The following is a 21145-nucleotide window of genomic DNA, read 5'->3' on the forward strand; positions in this document are numbered from 1 at the left end:
AGACGGCAACACCAGTCAGGGGGGAGCTGATGCGACAGCTGCAGGGATTCCCTACTTATTGACAATGCACTTGCTGCAAGTGTGTACACTGTACCGTTGAGACTAAGTTGTTGTGAATAATTGAAGAAGACACCATTTACTTGGAATTAGCATTAGTGGGAGTTGATTAACTAATGGCCTCTTCTATCTTCAACTCAGCAGAGAAAGTTTTATGAAGAAGACTAAGAGTCAGATGACCTTGATGGGTTCATTGAAAAGGGAAAAAAGGATGGAAGGAGGAAGGACAGGTGTATGACTGGCGGAGAAGAATGCATGGGTAAAGTAAAGGGGCCCAGGATGCATATAGGTGGCTGATAGGATGCATGGGTGATTGGAGGATGGGTGAAAGATAAAAGAAAGGATGCCTGCCAGTGTCTGGCTGGGTGAAATTTAATGGTGAAAGGAATCCTCTGTGGGGTTAGAAGGGCCAAACTCAAACACAAGTTAGGACACATGGGTGGTGGTTAAAATGGCAAATGTATGTTGTTGGTAAAAGGTTTGTTGAGATTGAGAATGATAGCCATGTTTGACTAGATGGATGCCTGGATAGTTTTCAAGCATAGTATAGGAGACTGGATACAGAGAATGTAAAAGAAAGTTAAATTGTGCCAGGGTAGCAAAGCCAATGGTGAATACAAAAATAATGCTAGAAGAGCAATGTAATAATAAATGGAAAAATCACTGGTAAGAAGAATAAACAAGGACTTTTTCAAGATTTTTGATTCAAGGTTGTGTTTCAGAATAGTCCTTTGACCTACAGTAATTTGCATGCACAACATATATATTGTGCGTGAACCCAACCATCATTTATCGCCTCCCTCCAACTCCAAGGCCTACTCCCGCTCCCTACCCATGTCATTTTGACCATGTGAGCCATTGGTGGCCTATCGGCTGCATGGCTACAATCAAACAATAGAAGTACCTCACTTTGTGCCGTATATCATCACTCATGTTAGTAATCATATCATCTGCTTTGTTGTAGGAGTCAGGGTGAAAGTGAAATTGAGCTATTGACATTGATTTAACAGAGTATACCCATAATACAAAAATAGGTAATTGTGTAGTACAGCTGCCCCATCTGCAGAAAGTTGTAAAGTACTATGAGTCTGCGACACAATTATGTCTGTCTTGGGGCCTATGGTGCAAGCTGACTGGGATGACATGCCTACAAGGTTAATTTAGCTAAACAAGAGAGAGAAGAAAAATAATACTTGTCTACTCCATAGTGCCTAATGCCTGAAAGTCCTACCACATCCAAATCTTAGGGGCAGAGGAAGTGAGGATACCACAAATGTTATCTACTGCCAGTGGTACTGTGCCACTATAAATTTATATGTATAATTTTGTGTTACTCTTTTGCTAGGAGTATTGGTTACAATTGTCTTTTTTCTTTCTTGATATAGCTGTTCCTTCCCAACCCAACAGGCAGGAGTTAGCAGCAAGGGACCGGCAACGAAGCTGGAGGCCATCAGGGACGAATATCAGCGGCTGGTGGTTCTGGAGGAGAAGAAGGCAGCAGCTGTAGCCTCCAATTCTTTTTGTCCCAGCCAACCCCCCCTCCCCCCAGTGCCTCCAAGTGTACAGCACTGTGGTCTGGCATACGCCCACCACAATTTAAACACTGCTGCCCACCCAAAATGTCTATGCTGCATGCTCCAACAGGTGGTAAGCCTGGAGACGAGGATTGAGGAGCTGTTCCACACCCTAGAGTGCAAGAAGCAGCAAACATGCCGCTAGACCTCAGTTTAGAACCTTGCCAGTTTTATAATATTGTTTGGGTGGGTGGGACTTGTTGGGAGAGAGTGGGAATGTGGGAGTTGGGGAAAACGTGGGTGTTCTTTTTCTCCCGGCATTTATGGACAATTGGACTTCTTACTGGACATTGGTTGGGATTAGGGAGAGGGGTGGGTCAGATGTTGTGGGTGTCTTTCTTTCATTCAAGTTTATTTGTGAGGGGAATACATTATTTATAGTTTTTTACATATGAGGTAAAACTTTTTGGGGGGTTTACTCTTTTACTTCACACTGTTTCCTTTGCTGCACCGCCGCAGCCAGTTTTGAAAATCTGCCGATAGATAGATCCAGTACCCTCACTTGTCCTAATATGGTCAATCTCTCCTCCTAATCTATGTAGTCTGCAACAAAAACCTTTATGGACTCTGAAGGGTGCAGGTTTGTGATTTTAATAATTTCCATAGTATATACATTATGCCTCCTCCACACTTCAGGCCTCATTTATGAGGCTGTGCGTCACTTTTAAGCTGCCAATGCGTCACTTTTTGTGACGCACCAGTGGCGTAAAAAATGCTCCTTGTTGCGCCATATTTACATAGTGACGCATCTAGGTAGATGGGTCACTTTGTAAACCCCTGCGCCACGTTATACCTGCGCCAAGTATAATGTATGCAAGGGGGGCATTTTGACGCAAGAAAGGGTCATGGAAGTGACTCAGTAAAATCTATAAGATTTCACTGCGCCATTTCTTGGCCGCTTGTGCATCAAAATATTACGCCTGCTTCATGGCAGGTATAAGACTGACGCAGGCACTAAAAGCATGGGACTTGCCCATGTGAAAGTACACTTGCTGGAGTTCCGTCACTTTTGTGACACACTCCAGCAATGCGTCACTTTTGCGCCTACAGATACGTCAGAAATACTGACGTTTCTGTAACTCCTTGCGCCATGATGCATCATATTATAAATATGACGCATCAATCATGACGCAAGGAGTGCGCTCTGAGAAGTGACACATCGCTGCTTTCACGCAGCGATGAGTCATTTCTAATAAATGAGGCCCTTCTTCTCTTACCTCTGAATGTTAATTGGGCAAAGCAGTGGCTCCATGCTGATGGTTTGGTTTCTCATGGTAAACACAAGGAGATCATTGACAAAGTGCTGAAAGTTTTCAGACACTCACCTCCCAGTCACAGATCTGGGTTGAATCCATCATCGTTCTTCAGCTCACTTCACCACCCAAGTTCAGATATAGCTATATGCATAACAGTCTCGACCCTGTACCTCATGTGAACAGTCAAGCCCGAACTGCCGAGCCATGTATTCCCTGGTCCGGAAACAAGCATTCTGGGACAGGTTTAGGGCTCAAAGCTGTTATCAGCCAGAGTATCTTGAATCCAGTGGCAAAATGAGCAAGGGACCCAGGTTTGGGCATACCTTCTCAGCTTAGGGCGTACAAAGCAAACACAAGGGGATGATGGAGGGAGCGCTGAAACTTTTTACACACTCATCCCCAGTTACAGATCTGGGTTGAATCCATCATTGGTCTTTAGCTTACTTCGCCACCCCAGTTCAGACATAGCTGTATGCAAATCATTCTTGACCCTGTGCCTCATGGAAACAGTCCAGCCCGTACTGTCAAGCCCTGACTTCCCTGACCGGAAACAAGCCTCCTGGGACCCGGTTAGGGATAACAGCCCTCATCAGCCAGACTAGCGTGAGTCCAGTGGGCAAACTCTGCCAACTTAGGGCAAACAAAGCAAACACAAGGAGATGATGGACGGAACGCTTAAACATTTCAGACAATCACCCCCAGTCAAAGATCTGGGTTGAATCCATCATCGTTCTTTAGCTCACTTTGCCACCCCAGTTAGACATATCTAGTCTTCACCCTGTGCCTCATGGGAACAGTCCAGCCAGAACTGCAAAGCCATGTCTCCCTGGACCAGAAACCAGCGTCCTGGGACTGGTTTTGGGCTAACAGCCCTCATCAGCCAGGCAAGCATTAACCCAGTGGCAAAGTGAGCCAGGGAACCATGTCTGGGCAAACCCTGCCAACTTAGGGTGAACAAAGCAAACACAAGGAGTTGATGAACAGAACATTAAAACTTTTCAGACACTCACACCCAGTCACAAATATGGGTCGAACCCCTGATTGTTCTTTAGCTCACTTCACCACCCCAGGTCAGACATAGCTATATGCAAACCAGTCCTTACCCTGTGCTTCATGGGAACAGTCCAAGCCCTAACTGCCAAGCCATTTCATCCCTGGACCGGAAACAAGCATCCTGGGACAGCCATAATCAGCCAGGCTAGCTTGAATCCAGTGACAAACTGAGCAAGGGACCCACGTCTGGGCATACTCTGACAACTTAGGGTAAACAAAGCAAACACAAGGAGATGATGGACGGATCGCTGAAGCTTTTCAGACACTCTCTCCCAGTCACAGAGCAGGGTTTGAATCCTTTATGGTTCTTTAGCTCACTTCTTTACCCCAGTTCAGACATTGCTATAAGCAAATTAGTCTTGACCCTACGCCTCATGGTAACAGTCCAGCCCGAACTGCCAAGCCATGTCTTACCTGACCGGAAACAAGCTTCCTGTGACCAGTGTAGGGCTCACAGCCCTAATCAGCCAGGCCAGCTTGAATCCAGTGGCAAAGTAAGCAAGGGACCCATGCCTGGGCATACTATGCCAACTTAGGGTGAACACAGCAAACACAAGGAGATGATGGACAGAGCACTGAAACTTTTCAGGCACTCACCCCCAGTCACAGATCAGGGTTGAATCCATTATCGTTCTTTAGCTCACTTCTTCACCCCAGTTCAGACATTGCTATAAGCAAATCATTTTCAACCTTGCGCCTCATGGGAACAGTCCAGCTCGAACTGCCAAGCCATGTCTTCCCTGAACCGGAAACAAGCTCCTTGTGACCGGTGTAGGGCTCACAGCCCTCATCAGCCTGGCTAGCATAAATCCAGTGGCAAAGTGCGCAAGGGACTCACGTCTGGGCATACCCTGCCAACTTAGGGTGAACAAAAGAACCACAAGGAGATGATTAAACGAGAGCTGAAACATTTCAGACATTCACCCCCAGTCAATTTTCTGTGGTGAATCCATCATCGTTCTTTAGCTCAATTCGCAACCCCAGTTCAGACATAGCTATATGTAAATCAGTCTTCACTTTGTGCCTCATAGGAACAGTCCAGCCCGAACTGCCAATCCATATCTTCTCTGGACCGGAATCAAGCATCTTGGTACCGGTTTAGGGCTAAAAGCCCTCATTAGCCAGGCTACCTTGAATCCAGTGGCAAAGTGAGCAAAGTACCAAAATCTGGGCATACTCTGCGAAATTAGAGTGAACAAAGCAAACACAAGGAGATGATGGAGTGAGCGCTGAATCTTTTCAGACACTCACCTTCAGTCACAGATCTGGGTTTAATCCATCATCTTCCTTTAGCTCACTTCACCACCCCAGTTCAGACATAGATATATGCAAATCATTCTTGACCCTGTGCCTCATGGGAACGGTCCAGCCTAAACTGCCAAGCCATGTCTTCCCTGGACCGGAAAAAATCATCCTGGGACCGGTTTCGGGCTAACAGCCCTCATCAGCCAGGCTAGCTTGAATCCAGTGGCAAGGTGAGCAAGGGACGCACGTCTGGGCATACCCTGCCAATTTAGGGTGAACAAAGCAAACCCAAGGAGATGATGGACGGAGCGCTGAAATTTTTCAGACAATCAACCCCAGTCAAAGATCTGGGTTTGATCCATCATCTTTCTTTAGCTCACTTTTACCACCAAGTTCAGACATAGCTAAATGGAAATCAATCTTGATCCTGTGCCTCATTGGAACTGTCCAGCCGAACTGCCAAGACATGTCTTCCCTGGACCGGAAACAAGTTTCCTGGGAACGGTTTCAAGGTAACAGCCCTAATCATCCAGACTACCTTGAATCCAGTGGCAAAGTGAGCAAGGGACCCACGTTTGGGCATACTCTGCCAACTTAGGGTGAACAAAGCAAACACAAGAAGATGATGGACGGAGCGCTGAATCTTTTCAGACACTCATCCCCAGTCACAGATCTGGATTGAATCCATTATCGTTCTTTAGCTCACTTCGCTGCCCCAATTCAGACATTGCTATAAGCAAATCAGTCTAGAGAACAGTCCAGCCCGAACTGCCAAACCATGTCTTCCCTGGACCGAAAACATGCATCCTGGGACCGGTTGAGGGCTCAAATTCATCATCAACCAGGGTACCTTGAATCCAGTGGCAAAGTGAGCAAGAGACCCACGTGTGGGCTTAACCTGTCTGGAGCGGAAACTAACATCCTGGGACTGGTTTTCGGCTAACAGCCCTCCTCAGCCAAGCTGCCTTGAACCTAGTGGCAAAGTGAGCAAGGGACCCATGTCTGGGTAAATCATGCCAACTTAGGGCGAACAAAGTAAACACAAGGAGCTGATGAACAGAACATTAAAACCTTTCAGACACTCACACCCAGTCACAGATACGGGTTCAATCCATCATTGTTCTTCAGCTCACTTCACCACCCCGGTTCAGACATAGCTATGTGCAAATCAGTCGTGACCCTGTGCCTCATGGAAACAGTCCATCCCGAACTGCCAAGTCATGTCTTACTTGGACCGGAAACAAGCATCCTGGAACCGGTTTTGGGCTAACAGCACTAATCAGCCAGGCTAGCTTAAATCCAGTGTCAAAGTGAGCAGGAACCCATGTCTGGGCATACTCTGCCTACTTAGGGTGAACAAAGCAAACAAAAGGAGATGATGGATGGAGCACTGAAACTTTTCAGACACTCACCCCCAGTCACAGATCTGGGTTGAATCCATCATAGTTCTTTAGCTCACTACCCCACCCCAGTTCAGACATAGCTATATGCAAATCAGTCTTGACCCTGTGTCTGATGGGAACAGTCCAGCCCACACTGCCCAACCATGACTTCCCATGACCATAAACAAGCATCCTGGAACCGGTTTAGGGCTAACAGCCCTCATCAGCCAGGTTAGCTTGAATCCAGTGGCAAGATGAGCAAGGGACCTAAGTTTGGGCATACCCTGCCAACTTAGGGCGAACAAAGCAAACACAAGGAGAATATGGATGGAGCGCTGAAACTTTTCAGACAATCTCCCCCAGTCAAAGATCTGGGTTTAATCCATCATCTTTCTTTAGCTCACATCACCAAGCAATGTTCACACATAGTTATATGCAAATCAGTTTTGACCCTGTGTGTCATGGGAACAGTCCAGCCCGAACTGCCAAGCCATGTCTTCCCTGGAACAGAAACAAGCATCCTGGGACCAGTTTGGGCTAACAGCCTTCATCAGCCAGGCTAGCTTGAATCCAGTGGCAAAGTGAGCAAGGGACCCACGTCCGGGCATACTCTGCCAAATTAGGGCGAACAAAGCAAACACAAGGAGATGATGGACGGAGCGCTAAAACTTTTCAGACACTCACCCCCATTCACAGATCTGTGTTGAATACATTATCTTTCTTTAGATCACTTTGCCACCCTTGTTCAGACATCGCTATAAGCAAATCAGTCTTGACAATGAGCTGAATGGGAACAGTCCAGCCAGACCTGCCGAGCCATGTCTTCCTTGGACCAGAAACAAGCATCCTGGGACCAGTTTTTGGGCTAACAGACCTCATCAGACAGGCCAGCATGAATCCAGTAGCAAGGTGAGCAAGGGATCCACGTCTGGGAACACCCTGCCAACTTAGGGCGAAGAAAGGAAACACAAGCAGATGAAGGACGGAGCGCTGAAACTTTTCAGACACTCACCCCAGTCAAAGATCTGGGTTTAATCCTTCATCTTTCTTTAGCTCACTTTGCCACCCTAGTTCAGACATAGTTATATGCAAATCAGTCTTGACCCTGTGCCTCATGTGAACAGTTCAGCCCGAACTGGCAGGCCATGTCATCTCTGGACCGGAAACAAGCATCCTGGGATCGGTTTCGAGCTAACATCCCTCATCAGCCAGGCTAGCTTGAATCCAGTGGTAAAGTAAGCAAGGGGCCCACATCTGAGCATACCCTTCCAACTTAGGGCAAACAAAGCAAAAACAAGGAGATGATGGAGGGAGCAGTAAAAATGTTCAGACACTCACCCACAGTCACAGATCTGGGTTGAATCCATCATTGTTATTTAGCTCACTTCTCCACCCCAGTGCAGACATAGCTATCTGCAAATCAGTCTTGAAACTGTGCCTCATGGGAACAGTCCAGCCCTAAGTGCCAAGCCATGTTTCCCTGGACCAGAAACAAGCATCCCGGCACTGGTCTCAGGCTAACAGCCCTCATAAGCCAGGCTAGCTTGAATCCAGTGGCAAGATGAGCAAGGGATCCAAGTTTGGGCATACCCTGACAACTTAGGGCGAACAAAGCAAACACAAGGAGGTGATGGACGGATCGCTGAAACTTTTTAGAGACTCACCCCCATTCACAGATCTGTGTTGAATACATTATCTTTCTTCAAGCATCCTGGGATCGGTTTGGGATAAAAGCCTTCATCAGGCAGGCTAGGATTAATCCAGTAGCAAAGTGAGCAAGGCAAGCACGTCTGGGCATACCCTGCCAACTTAGGGTGACCAAAGTAAACACAATTAGATGATGGACAGAGCGCTGAAACTTTTCAGACACTCACCCCCAGTCACAGATCTGGGTTTAATCCATCATCTTTCTTTAGCTCACTTCGCCACCCTAGTTCAGACATAGCTATATGTAAATTAGTCTTGACAGTGTACCTCATGGGAAGAGTCAAGCCCAAACTGCTAAGCCATGTCTTTCCTGTCCTGGAAACAAACATCCTGGGACGGGTTTCGAGCTAACAGCGGTCATCAGCCAGGCTAGCTTGAACCCAGTGGCAAAGTGAGCAAGGGACCCACGTCTGAGCATACTCTGCCAACTTAGGGCGAACAAAGCAAACACGAGTAGATGATGGATGGAGCGCAGAAACTTTTCTGACACTCAACCCCATTCACAGATCTAGGTTGAAACCATTATCTATCTCTCTTCTCCATCCTTGTTCAGACATTGCTATATGCAAATAAGTCTTCACACTGCGCCTCATGGAAACAGTCCAACCCGAACTGCCAAGCCATGTCTTCCTTGGACCTGAAACAAGCATCCTGGGACCAGTTTTTGGGGGTAACAGCCCTCATCAGGCAGGCTAGCATGAATCCAGTAGCAAAGTGAGCAAGGGATCCACGTCTGGGAATACCCTCCCAACTTAGGGTGAACAAAGCAAATACAAGGTTTTAGACACTCACCCCCAGTCACACATCTGGGTTTAATCCATCATCTTTCTTTAGCTCACTTCGCCACCTTTTTCCAGACATGGCTATATGTAAATAAGTCTTGACCGTGTGCCTCATTGGAACAGTCAAGCCCGAACTACCAAGCCATGTCTTTCCTGGACCGGAATCAAGCATCCTGGGACCGGTTTTGGGCAAACAGCCCTCATCAGCTAGGCAAACTTGAATCCAGTGGTAAAGTAAGCAAGGGGCCCACATCTGAGCATACCCTTCCAACTTAGGGCAAACAAAGCAAACACAAGGAGATGATGGAGGGAGCAGTGAACAGTTTTAGACACTCACCCCCAGTCACAGATCTGGGTTGATTCCATCATCATTCTTTAGCTCACTTCGCCACCCCAGTGCAGACATAGCTATATGCAAATCAGTCTTGAACCTGTGCCTCATGTGAACAGTTCAGCCCGAACTGGCAGGCCATGTCATACCTGGACCGGAAACAAGCATCCCGGCACTGGGTTCGGGCTAACAGCCCTCATAAGCCAGGCTAGCTTGAATCCACTTGCAAAGTGAGCAAGGGACCCAAGTCTGGACATACCCAGCCAATTTAGGGCAAACAAAGCAAACACAAGGAGATGATGGACGAAGCAGTGAAACTTTTCAGACACTCACCCCTAGTCACAGATCTGGGTTGAATCCATGATCGTTCTTTAGCTCACTTCGCTGCCCCAGTTCAGACATAGCTATATGCAAATCAGTCTTGACCCTGTGCCTCAAGGGAACAGTTCAGCTGAACTGCCAAGCCATGTCTTCCCAGGACCAGAAACAAGAATACCCTGCCATAGTACACCTATGACTTGGTAAATTAAATGTCACCCACAGACTACAGACCTATTTTGTCATCCATCAGTGTTACTAAGCAAACTTGATTCCAACCCTGTCACTTTCGAACTAAACCCTGTTCAAAAGTAGAAAAATACTAATGTCACCCCAATGTAGTCCTTGCAGCCCATAAAGTAGGGTGTGTGGTATTTATAACTAGGATATGTAGAATTGTTAATTAAACATGTCCTTAGACTGACTAGCACCTATCAGTTCTTTTCACTGCAGCAAGGCTGGCCATTCCCTGGAGAAATACTGGTGTGCACTATTAACTTTATTACTGCCATCTGTGGTTAAGACACCACTGCAACTATTATTCTTGTACTCTTTGTAATATTTATTATAAGCCAAATTCACTGGTGAAGTTGGATTTATAATAAATATTAAGGAAACTGTACTTTTAGAGCGCTACTTTCATAAAGAATCCAGAGGTTTTTCTGCTCAACTGCAACCCCAGAGTTCTCAAGCCCAAAGCAGAAACAAAGGACTTGCGTAGAGAGGTCATTCTGCTCATCTGTCAGGATGACCATTTGGACGGTACCATTTAATTTCATTAGCTTCCCCTGTCACAAGAAGATGTCAGATGGCACCTTCAGTTGCCCCTTCTCTGTTTCCACAGTCAGGTAGGCTCCAATCCCAGTATGGAGGGTGTTGACCCCAGAGTTGGCTTTAGGTAAACAAGGACTAGGGACTGCTTATTACGGTGGTCACCATTATGGGTTGGCACACAGGCTCTGAGCAAGTGGAAAGACAGAGAGGGACGCTATGGAATTATTTATAGTAGGGCACATGGTACAGGCTGCAAACATCCATAAGGTTACCCCAGGGAGCATGTCCCCATTGATTGGAGAGGGGCCAGAATCAACCCCACTAACAAGCTAGTATTAGGCATAAATGTGTCATCCCCTGGCACCCTCTTCAGGACACTCTGGGCCTGTAGAAGAACAGAAAAAGGACTGCATCTGATGTTTGACACCTGTGAGGGAACCTGAAAAGTTAGACCAGCTCCCACTTGTACCACAACAAAGATGTGGACTCCAAGGGACAATTGCCCAACCTCCTGTTAAGCTATTGGGTCACATAAATCTGCAAGAAACCTTTTCATGAATAGCCCAGCTGACCATGGTCCTTAGGGGCGATCCCGCTGGTGTGTTAGCAGTGTGCGACCCCATTTGTGAATGTTTATGTTCTTCGGAGCCGGGAGCTGACGAGCTCGGGACCCCGCACCTGCACGCCGTTGTGTGGTACTATACCTGGTAATATTTGGCAGCACGCAGCAACCCCAGAAGATAGCCTAATCCCTGCTGATGAGGGGTAAATACTTCGAAACACGTGTACAGGGATGGCGAAGATTTGAAGATACGCGTTAATTTGAAAGAAGATGCATCGCAGAAAACGGAACTACAATTACCATTGTCCTTAGGGGCGATCCCGCTGGTGTGTTAGCAGTGTGCGACCCCATTTTTGAAAGCCCAGCTGACCAGTTCCATCTTAACCTGCCTTGGACCATTCTGGTGACTTCTGCTGAAGGGAGTGAGTCTTGACCCCTAAGTGGTTTTCCTGAGACTCTTGGCTATGTCAAACTGTACTCCTTATAACATCCTGAAAAGTACTGGACTTGGAAACATTTTGGCTCCAAATGCCTCCACAAGACAGGGAGAAAACTGCCAATATGATCCGACTAGGGTAAGTTGCCACTGGGCTGTTTCAGCTTGACCACACAGAGAAGGTATTTGGCCTCATGGAGCCTTTTTTGGCTACACCCTGCAGCCCTGCCCTAATGGAGGAGTTGTTGGTCCAAAAAAGTGACTAAGTTCAACCAAGCTGGACCAGTTGAAGGTATCAAAGGCGTCTGGCTGGTGAGAGAATTTCCATGGTGCAAACTTTCTATTTTCACAGTCAGAGATTTTCCTTCATTAGCCAAAGGCATTGCCAGGTCCTCGTCCAATGCCTAGCTGATTTTGTGAAGCCCTTCTTAGGCATAGTCTGCTGATATACACTGCTGAAGGACTTTAACTTCCATTTTCAAGACAAAACACAAAGGTAAAATCTCTGTGTCGAACCTGGTTGGTATTAGGGGTGGTTGGAATGTTCCATTTTGACCACGGAATTGGCGGAATTTGGCAACTACATGTTACTCTCATAACACAGAGTTCTGGCCAATCTCAGTGTGGCAATTCTTTTACATAAGGCTCAAGAAATGCAAGCAAAATTTGGCACCCCCTATTGCCATTTTCTTATGCTGGAGGTCAGATGGCTGCTTCTCAGGTAGATTTGCTGAAGCTTGAGTAGATTTTCTACTACCTTTGTGCACTGCATGGTGCTGTATGCGCGGATTTTCAGTACAGCTCATATTATTGGCACTAAATTGCAGCGCTAGTGTTGTGGGGATTCTGCTCGTGCACAGAACTATGCACAGGAAACCAGGACCTCGGTGAATTGTGGTGTACCAAAAAACTCACCTCAGTACCCAGAACCCCTATCCGACAAGCATCAGTGCCTCCTTAGCTCTCTGTACTACAGCGAAGCTGCCAATGATTAGACAACCCAGAATAGGCAACTTGGGGTACTGTCAGGAATGATGGGAATCAAGAACACTCTTTCATTTTAATTCTCATACCTGTCCACAACGTGAGTAATCAGAGACACGGAACAGTTTAAAATGTTTATTTTTAACTATGTGCTCTAAGATGCAGTATTTTAGCTAACATAAACAGGCATATGATTAGAAATAAAACAATCAGCATTATCACAATTCCATAAAACACAAAGGAAGAAATCATGTTACAATGATAGTGGAAACGGGTCATATAGCACCTTGTGTACCACCCTCCCGTGGCTAGGAACTAGGTTTTATAATAATAGAAGGTCTCTTAGGTTTAAATGGGGAACTCCATACCTCCAAGATCAGCAGAGGTGAATGACATATCAGGATCAGCAAAATTCTCTGTTTCTGGAAAGGTTTTTTTTCCAAGTGCTCGAAATATGCATGCAATGCAATATTAAAGGCACTAGATTTTCAGTTTGTTGCAGCTGTGTGTGTGCTGTGTCTAGAGCGTGGACCGATCAAACTGAATTGACGGCATACATTGTTATTATGACCTTGAAGACTTCTGCACATAATGTAAAGACTAAGGTCGCGGTGTAAGTCTAGGGACATGAAAAACATACCGTTCTTATGCGAAGAAAAAGCAAGCAGTTCAACTTAGAACAACAGTTACATGTAGTGTTGTGTGCAAAAGCTGCAAAGTGGCAAAATGGCGTTTAAACTTCTAATACGCTTATGCTAGCATAGCAATGTGTGCAAGGAGAACCCTGTCTTCACTACACCCTCCCCTGATTGGACCACAAACAAAAAGGGAAGCAATTTAGGAATGCAGAGTTCAAGTTCGATTGAGACAGAATCAAGTTCATAATTTGCCAAACTGGTTAACTGATAAGTTCGAAGTTGTAAGGTAAAAAGAAGGGGCGGTGTACTGCCCATCATGGAAAGGGGAAGAAAAATATTTCAACATTTTATCGAGTACAGTACGCGTTGAAGATGGACGAGTGCCAATTTAATCCATCAGCGTATAGGCACAGTATGTTGCAACAGTCTCCAAGTGGAAGTCATTGTTATCATCAGAAATTAATTCAGCCATCCAATTTAATAAAGGGAAGGAAAATACACGTTATTTGATAGCTGAAGCCTCTAGCACCATCAGAGGACAATTTGCGTGTTATTCGAGGTAACTTCGTGCCAGGAAGTCATGTGCCACTGCACATATATTCCAATTCCCTAGAACTCCATGCGCAGCCGCGCAGGCCATAATCCTGATACCAGAACAGTCCAACTCATGAGCCACTAAGGGACTCATCAGTCGATCATAGGAGACACCGTATTGCAGAAACACAAATCCAAAGCCCATTCAAAACAGCAATACAGGCAATGAAAAACGGGTTGCAGGCAAGTAAAGTATGAGAACTGGAAGGATAATCCATAGGCTACATTCAAAGTGGCCAGAGGTAGTATTTCATAGTGAACAAGCATCCGGTTGTGTAGCTGGAACAACCGGGGCAGGCTGTCTTGTAATACAGATCGTGCAGCCATTTCTGAGCTAACAAATCAACAGCAGCACACCAGCAGCCAAGGCGAGAATTAATGGTAACCTGCCGAAGATACTAGAAAAAATAGAATGAAAACCTGCCGGTATCACACCAAATATTGTTTGGAACAAATTCACAAGGCTGGAGCTCACCACTTTGAAAAAATGCACCAAGCCTGTTATTGACGAGGCATTGAATATAGTGTGAATCAGAGCGGCCAAAATGAAGTAGGAGATCAGTATTCAAAAGTGCATGCACCTCGGTGCAGGTGTTAGCCATGTAAAGGACAAATGTTTTGCGAGACAAAGTAAGGGTGACTTCTTTTTGGCTTTTTGGGACAATAGAGCCCTTATTCTGCTCATCTTTTTGAACTCTGCTTTCAAGGTCAGTATGGAAGGCCAAATGGATATGTCAAGTCTCTCATGCTGGGGTTGGAAAAGCACATTTTTACAGCAAAGTACACGTTGGGAGACGGTCACAATGTACGGAATCCCTGCCAGCATACCGCAGCATGCTTCATTATTTAAAAGTAAAAAACGCCTGTTAGCTAACAGTGTGAAAGTTGGTGTTAAAGCTGGCACTGGATTACCCTTTAAAATGTAGCTAAATCCGGGGCTTGTGTGTTACATGAGCCGTGCAATTGTATGTTCTTGCAAACCAGTGAGTGATCAGGTGTAGAAGTGCATTCCTTGAATAAACTTATGTCCTGTCTCTCAGGCACCTTTATGTGAATGGCAGAGACCAAACTTCATGGAGATAGGCACTGCCCAATGGTTCATATCTGCCTAGGGCATAGTGTTTCATTCATGAACTGAATTTAAACAAATGAAAAGGCAGTGTTATTGACCCATGAATGAGCCACGTCACTGAGTTTTTTACTCAGTGACCGAGAATAGCAACAGTTCCAATTTTTCAATATGCAAATGTCAATATATTGCTTCTTTCAAGGACATGAAATGTTGTTTTGCAGTCAAATTAAACGAGACACAGAGAAGAGGTAGTCATGTAGTCCCAGGGCACTTTCCCAGATTTTAAAGTTTGTTAAGTCCAAGCAAACTACATTATGGAACGTAATTGATTTTGACCATGGTACAAAACAGGCACTTCATCCTGTACAATATTCACAACAGATTAAACAATATTATCTAAGGTGTAAATTCTGGAAGAGAGAGTATTAATGCTATTATACACAACAGCAAGCACTTTTTCAAAATTAGCTAGATCAATAGCCCTTAATCTAGAAGCAGGTTCAATTTGAGACAATTTCCAAACTTCGTTGTAAATAGCATATACTCATGTTTTGGACCTGCCTCCTACAGGGCCTTTAACAAAGTCATTTAAATCAGCATCGTCAGTCACTTGGGACAAATGAAGTTTAACTGATGCTCAGGTGGGATGTTTAAGCCAATTCTGACTTAATTTGCCTAACGAGTAGGTAGTAACAGAATCGACGTTTTCAAAACGGGTGTCCACCCAAACCCGTGTGTAGCTTGGGGCTAAACCCAGAAAATGATGTTGGTATGAATCGGAACTTTATTGCCATAATAATAAACCTTGAAGATCCAAGCTGCAAATGTTAAAGGAGGAAATTGTTAGGGACTGCAGTTCATCAAGGGACCTATTGGTGTGATTGTACCATGTGGGGTATTCCCCCAGATCAGAAATGGAAGGGGCATTCAACTTTTTAGATGTAGCCAATCCAAAGCAAGTGGTTTGTTAAATCATAGAGTTCAAAAACAACATGTGGTTAGGGATGAGACATGCACGATGCAAAGCTTCAGCGCCTTGCACTTGCCAGCTTTTAGAACCCCTAATAGATTTAAGATCAATTGTATCTTTCCACAGCTCATAGCCCCCTATAGTTAATTGATCGATAAAGGACTTCAAATTCAGTAATTTAGTATGGGTGAGTCTAACTTCGGAAGAAGACTTTTCAGTCATTTTAAAATAAAATGCTTCAGGATTGGATTGATTAAAATCAGTAAAATATGTACATTTTTTCAAGAGAGTTTTCAATGTGCCTCAATGGGAGATCAAACCCAGATCTGAGTGTTTGATTGGTTCAGACTGATTTGCATATGGCCATGTCTGAACTGGGGTGGCAGAGTGGGCTAAAGAACGGTGAAGGATTAAACCCAGATCTGTTGACTGGGTGTGAGTGTTTGATTGGTTCAGATGCTCCGTCCATCACCACCCCCTTTTGTACCACTTTGTTTGCCATAAGTTGGCAGGGTATGTTCAGACATGAGTCCCTTGCTCACTTTGCCACTGGATTCAAGCAACCCGGGCTGAAGACGGCTGGAATGCCAGAAAACGGTCCTCGGAAGCTTTTTTCCGGTCCAGGGAAGGCATGGCTTTTCGCAGTTCGGGCTGGACGGTTCCCATGAGGCACAGGGTCAGACTGATTTGCATATGGCCATGTCTGAACTGGGGTGGCAGAGTGGGCTAAAGAGCGGTGATAGATTAAACCCAGATCTGTTGACTGGGTGTGAGTGTTGGATTGGTTCAAATGCTCCATCCATCACCACCCACTTTTGTACCACTTTGTTTGCCATAAGTTGTCAGGGTATGCTCAGACGTGAGTCCCTTGCTCACTTTGCCACTAGATTCAAGCAAGCCGGGTCGAAGATGGCTGGAATGCCAGAAACCGGTTCTCGGAAGCTTGTTTCCGGTCCAGGGAAGGCATGGCTTTTCGCAGTTCGGGCTGGACTGATCCCATGAAGCACAGGGTCGGACTGATTTGCATATGGCCATGTCTGAACTGGGGTGGCAGAGTGGGCTAAAGAACGGTGATGGATTAAACCCAGATCTGTTGACTGGGTGTGAGTGTTTGATTGGTTCAGATGCTCCGTCCATCACCACCTCCTTTTGTACCACTCAATGGGAGCTGGGCAATGTTCCCATTGTGTATAATGAAACACATTTCTAAATGTGTTAGCTTTATGCAGGAAATTATTGCCATAGTGCTGGTAACAGAATAAGTCAGCATAATTTGCAGAGTCTAAGTATAAATCTTCAGCATCAAAAGCAGGATAATATTTCAAATTAGAAAAAAGAACCTCTACGGCCTGGACTTCCCAATCATCAGAGCGTACATTTTGTTTAACCACATCCCCCATTGAAACACGGAGAACATGGGGGACATTAATAACCTTTGTGGGCCATGAATTTGAAATTGTACAGCATCCCATACAATTTCATCTAACACAGGCCAGGCAGTGATGTTGACAAAAGTTTGGTCCCCCTTCATGATGTGGGACGTGGAGTGGGGTGCCAAAGTTCCATCAATTGACCTAATTGTAGATATTTATTTAACATAATGTCCATTCACTAGATGAAAAAATACAACTACAAATCCAATCAACATGATCAAAAAAATTGAGAAAGGCACCAGCCAAATGTAAGTCCAAGGAGGTATCAAAAAATGTCTCTTAAACCAAACAGCAAAAATAGAAATTTTCGATGGGGCTCTCGATGTTGTCGAGTCAGTGTCAAATGAAAAACAGGACTGGTCAACTGCACTTGTTTTCACACCAAGCAACACCACATTTGTGGCATAGGCATACTCAGTATCTTCATAGGAAGCACCAGCCGGTGGATTCAATAATGGATTAGTAACTGTATGCATCTCGATGGAAATGTCAGGCCTAATGGTGTTTGCCGAGGCCAAAACAGATTTTCTCAGCATTGCTGGACAAGAGACCGCTGGAGTCATAGTAAGAAGAATCGGCCACTTGTTGTATTTTGACATTGTCAATGGAGATGGACCTGTTATCCTTGCGACCAGGAAGTGGAGGTAAAATTACTGTTCTTGTACCCTGCACGCCAAGCACTGGAAGAGGTGCATGATAAGAGGGGCTGAACTCCTTGTTCTCCACCTTTTCAAGGACCAAGTCAGCGACTCGAGGTAACCAACCAACTACCGGAATCTGAAGAGCAGCATCAGTTGTGGAGCGCAAGTGTTCCTTTGCAAGACTGTCTTGAGTCTCTTGTAGGTTCTGTAAAACAGCAGAATGATCATCTACGGCAAAGGGTGTGGCAGACGCCGCTATGTTTAGACCCACAAGGTCCGGGACAAACATTTTTCTGCCAAAGAGCATTTCGTATGGGGTCCGCCCACCCAGAGACCTTTTAGGGAGATTATTAAGTGCACGTTGAACGCTTTACAAATGGGCCAACCAGTTTCTGCCAGTACCTAAAACCCTAGCTGTCAAGGATTGCTTTAAGTCACGGTTCAGCCACTCCACAACAGAATTGCCTCAGGCCGGTATGGAGATGAAAATTTGACCTGAACCCCCAACGACCTCATGGCTTCCTTGTACGGCTTAGAGGCGAATGCCGGACCCTGGTCTGAATGGAGGGTGCCACATGCAAAAATTCCCACAAAGACACGGAAATCCCTGATGACAGTTTGAGCATCAGCACTGAGTTGTGTCCAGAGCCATAGAAAGCATGTGCACAAATCCACTGCAACTAAGATGAACTTATACGAAGTATCTGAGGAGAAAGGACCACAGTGATCTAAATAAACACATCCAAGTGGTTTATTAGATATGTACAGCTGTGCTTGTGGTGGATGTGCAGCAGTCGAGGGTTTAATCTGCTGGCAAATGTCGCAAGTAAGGACATAATCACAAGTCTGTTTGTACAATCCGCGCCACCAGTAACATTGCTGCAAGCTAGTGACAGTCGCTGAGACGCCTGCATGGGCTGAGACTATGCCCTCATGAGCGGTTGTTATCAAGAATAGCCTGCGGTCCACGTTGGGAATCAATCTGTCACCAACGTTGTTAATTCTCCCATAGAGAACGTTATCAGGCCTTAAATGATAAGAGTGTTTAGAAGGGAAACCTCTAGGGTAATTACCTTCCTTCTCTGTTGCAGCGATGGCTGCCAAGATGTCATCATCAATCTTACTTTTGGACCTTGTAACTGCTGCTACTAAATATGTTGCCACTGCTGTCTTTGCTGCTTCATCAGCAAGACTGTTACCAACAGCGTGCACTCCTATGCGCTGGTGACCAAGAGTATGAATTACATTCATGAGAGGCAGACGTTCCTTAAGTTCTGCAACTCAAACCCAAAGCATTTTGTGTTTAATTGTTCTACCTTTTGAATCACGATATTCATTTCGAGTCCAAAAGAATACATTTTCATTGAAAGACTGAACACAGTAGTAAGAGTCACTTACAATAAGAGTAGTCACACAGGGATCAGCAAACTCTAGTGCTAGCACCAGAGCACGTAGCTCTGCCAACTGGGCGGTACAGTCCCTGAATGTCTGTATGTGCACAACATCAGACTTGAACTCGCCATTTACCATGGTATCCACCACTATTGTGCAGGCTGCTAAATAAGCATGCTTAGATTCTGTCGCCGGTTGCGCCGAACCGTCAGTGTAAATGATACAATGGTAATCCACAAGGGTGCGCAAGGACAAAGGAGCAAGATGAACAAATTCATACTGCAAGTACTCCTGAGTTTGCAAGGAGGAATCAAAGATAATTGTGACATCTGGAGACATCAAAGAAGTGGCCCATTGTATCCACCATGGATGCAAAGCTTTTGAATTTGGTACACTGGCTCTCGTCACTGCCTCAAGGGCAGGATACGGAGTAACAACCAACATGCGTTTGCCCTGCAACAGCGCTCTCTCTTTTAGAATCGCCATCTGCACTGCAGTCAAAACTTTTTTGACAGAAGAAAAGCGATTTCAGCCGAAGTGTACAAGTGTGACTTGTAAGCAATAGGGACTGTGTCTCCTTCTTTAAATGCCAAGTACGTGAAACCCACTGCTCCGGGCACAATTCTAATTACCAAGTTTGTGTGGTTGTCACGTGTCAGTAAGTATTTAGATTCAAGAAGATCAGACAGCAAAGATTGCAGTATAGCTGAATGTTCAGGAAGCACACAAGATTTGGTAAAAGTATGTTGTATCAAGGCATATAGCGGCTTGATACGCTGGCATAATCGGGAATGTAAATACACCAAAATTAAAATACCCAGTAAAGACTGAAGTTTTTTTCAGAGTTGTTGGAGCGCGCAACTCTGCGCATTTCTCCAGGAAGTGAGGAGCTAAACCTCGACCTTCATTGTTGAGCTCATAGCCCAGGAACAACACTGTGCACTCTGCAATGTGTGACTTTGCAAAGTTAAATTTGTCCGCAAACATAACAATGATGTGGTCACCGCGACACAGATGCGGCCATAATTTGTCGTCAGTGAGATAAATATCATCAACAAACGAGTACACATCAGGGTCGATGCTCTCTAACAGAGAGACTACAGGCGGCAAAGACGCCAGGGCTTTTTTTATATCCCATGTCTAATCTCTTGAACTGTTTTTCTTTGCCGCCAGAAGTAAAAGCTGTCTATTGACTACTAATAGAGGACAGGTTATGACTGAAATAGCTGTTGGATATGTCAAGTGTGGTCTTAAAACTTTTTCTCATGAGACTATCAACCAGGGCATAACTGTGAGTATTCTGTACCGCGCATTATCCAACAATGAGGGTTCAAATACCGATAATCCATTACTAGGCAGTACAACCCATCAGGTTTGGTTACAATGAAAAGAGGATTATGCATGGGATATTGGGGTTGTGGCTGTGGCATTGACCGCAATGGAATCTCATTTCTCAGGGGAAAGTTTATTCCATCCGACTTGAGTACGGTACAAAGCCGGTAGAGGCACCTGAGCCCACTCTTCTGCATAATTCAGCACCTGCTACTTAGGCACAGTGTGTGAGAAACTAGGGAGGATCACCTCTTCCCCTCTAGGAGCAGCCATAACGAAAGGTGGGGGCCAGTCCATCTCCGCTAACAAAATGTCACATGTAGAGGTCAGATTTTCCCCAAAAATCCCTTTTATTTTACGTTGAATGTCACCTTCAATTAAAAGGACTATTTCATATAGTCTGTCAGGGGGAGCCTGATAGACTATATGGAATAGTCTCTAGTGTCATATATGAAACAGACTCTAGTATCAGCAGTCTCTACTGTGTTGAACATGTCAGTTGCTGTCGCTTTCAGATACAGACGTGGTGCTTGCCGCACTACTGTAACCTCCGCTGCGCTGTCTAGCAGCGTTAGCGTCCATGTCAGGTTCCTTAGCTATGTTCTCACTATC

Source organism: Lissotriton vulgaris, chromosome 2_1, assembly GCF_964263255.1.
Source record: "Lissotriton vulgaris chromosome 2_1, aLisVul1.2, whole genome shotgun sequence".
Classification (NCBI taxonomy): domain Eukaryota; kingdom Metazoa; phylum Chordata; class Amphibia; order Caudata; family Salamandridae; genus Lissotriton; species Lissotriton vulgaris.